The following is a 2348-nucleotide window of genomic DNA, read 5'->3' on the forward strand; positions in this document are numbered from 1 at the left end:
CTTTGTACTTCCCAAGCGCTTAGTACAGTGCTCTGCACATAGTAAGCGCTCAATAAATACGATTGATGATGATGATGATGATATTTATTACTCTATTTATTTTACTTGTACATATCTATTCTATTTATTTTATTAGTATGTTTGGTTTTGTCTCCCCCTTTTAGACTGTGAGCCCACTGTTGGGTAGGGACTGTCTCTATCTGTTGCCAATTTGTACTTCCCAAGCGCTTAGTACAGTGCTCTGCACACAGTAAGCACTCAATAAGTACAATTGATTGATTGATTGATTGATAGAGAATCAAGACAAGAATTGTAGGAGAGGAATGGGAGGCGGTAAATGTTTACAACCCATTCATGGAGTTTGGACAGAAATAGGAGGAGAGGGAACAATAGCACTTACCTGGCAGAGGAGACACCATGATCACATAGATGGTTATCCCAGGGTGAGGTTCAGCCATTGCACTCCCGCTATGCTGATCCCTGCAATTTTCCCAAATGCAGGAAACTCGACTGCATAATTTGTGGTACCGGGGGACTGCGTTGGCGCTCTCCCCTGGTTAATTTTTTTGAGAAGCAGCGTGGCTCAGTGGAAAGAGCCCGGGCTTGGGAGTCAGAGGTCATGGGCTCAAATCCCGGCTCCACCACTTGTCCGCTGTGTGACTTTGGGCAAATCACTTAACCTCTCTGTGCCTCAGTTAGCTCATCTGTAAGATATGGATTAAGACTTGTGAGCCCCACGTGGGACAACCTGATCACCTTGTATCCTCCCCAGAGCTTAGGATAGTGCTTTGCACATAGTAAGCGCTTAACAAATGCCATCATCATTATTATTATTATAAGGAAAAGCTTTTTCATTATGAGGGAGATGTGAGCGTGTTTGAAGGAGGAGGGAAGGGAGCCAACAGAGAGCAAGCAGTTGAAGGTGGTGGACAGGGAGAGAATAATCAATCAATCAATCAATCATTTATTGAGCACTTACTGTGTGCAGAGCACTGTACTAAGCGCTTGGGAAGTACAAGTTGGCAACATATAGAGACAGTCCCTACCCAACAGTGAGCTCACAGTCTAGAACGGGGAGACAGAGAACAAAACCAAACATATTAACAAAATAAAATAAATAGAAGAAGAGGGGGCCAACTGTTTTTTAGAAGGTAAAAGGTGATGGATAAGGGTACACGAAGAGGGAGTGGACTTTGAAAGCGGGCATGGAATCTCCTCCTGAGAGATCTTTAAGCATTCTCCCCCATCTCCCCCACTCTCAGCCCCACTCTGTTGTACTCTCCCAAATCATCATCATCATCATCAATCGTATTTATTGAGCGCTTACTATATGCAGAGCACTGTACTAAGCGCTTGGGAAGTACAAATTGGCAACATATAGAGACAGTCCCTACCCAACAGTGGGCTCACAGTCTAGTACAGTGCTGTGGATGCTCAATAAGTACCACCGATTGATGACTAGGAAGGGTGAGTGAGTGGATGTACCTGTAACAGAGAGTTGGGAAGGTAAGGAAGAGATTTTCATTCATTCATTCATTCATTCAATCGTATTTATTGAGCGCTTACTGTGTGCAGAGCGCTGTACTAAGCGCTTGGGAAGTACAAGTAGGCAACATATAGAGACGGTCCCTACCCAACACTGGGCTCACAGTCTAGAAGGGCTGGAGACAGAGAACAAAACCAAACATACTAACAAAATAAAATAAATAGAATAAATATGTACAAATAAAATAGAGTAATAAATACGCACAAAATATATACATATATACAGGTGCTGTGGGGAGGGGAAGGAGGTAAGGTGGGGGGGATGGGGAGGGGGAGGAGGGGGAAAAATATGGAGCGCTTCACAAATTTGCGTGTCATCCTTGCGCAGGGGCCATGCTGATCTACTCTGTATCGTTCCAATTTTAGTACATGTGCCGCCGACTTAGAGGAGCTCACACCTGCTGGCTTCAATTTCACTGAGAAAGTATTTCATAAAGCCATTAAGGGCAAGTGGGGGAAGGGGGTGATGGGATGAGAGTTGAAGGAAGAGCATATTGGCTGAGTAGAAGAGAGGGCAGTCTTGTGATAGGGAAGGGTGAATTTCAAGTGGCAGAAATTCGCCCGACGTCTGGATTTCCACCAACGGCGCTCTGCAGCACTAGCACTGAAGTAGAGGAAGCATAATGAAGTAGAGAAGCAGCGTGGCTCAGTGGAAAGAGCACGGGTTCGGGAGTCAGAGGCCATGGGTTCTAATCTCAGCCCTGCCACTTATCAGCTGTGTGACTTTGGACAAGTCACTTAACTTCTCTAGACCTGTTACCTTGCCCGTAAAATGGAGATTCATTCATTCATTCATTCAATCG

General features: G+C 44.9%; 2 non-coding genes across 2 annotated transcripts; one reads left to right on the forward strand and one right to left on the reverse strand.

The window, feature by feature from the left end:
- Positions 1–392: 392 nt before the first annotated feature.
- LOC119926002 lies at positions 393–556 on the forward strand. Its single transcript, XR_005449921.1, has one exon. It is a non-coding gene; the product is annotated as a U1 spliceosomal RNA (small nuclear RNA).
- Positions 557–1828: 1272 nt separating this feature from the next.
- On the reverse strand, positions 1829–1939 carry LOC119926372. Its single transcript, XR_005450254.1, has one exon. It is a non-coding gene; the product is annotated as a U6 spliceosomal RNA (small nuclear RNA).
- Between the last annotated feature and the right edge of the window lie 409 nt (positions 1940–2348).

Source organism: Tachyglossus aculeatus, chromosome 3 (genome assembly GCF_015852505.1).
Source record: "Tachyglossus aculeatus isolate mTacAcu1 chromosome 3, mTacAcu1.pri, whole genome shotgun sequence".
NCBI lineage: Eukaryota > Metazoa > Chordata > Mammalia > Monotremata > Tachyglossidae > Tachyglossus > Tachyglossus aculeatus.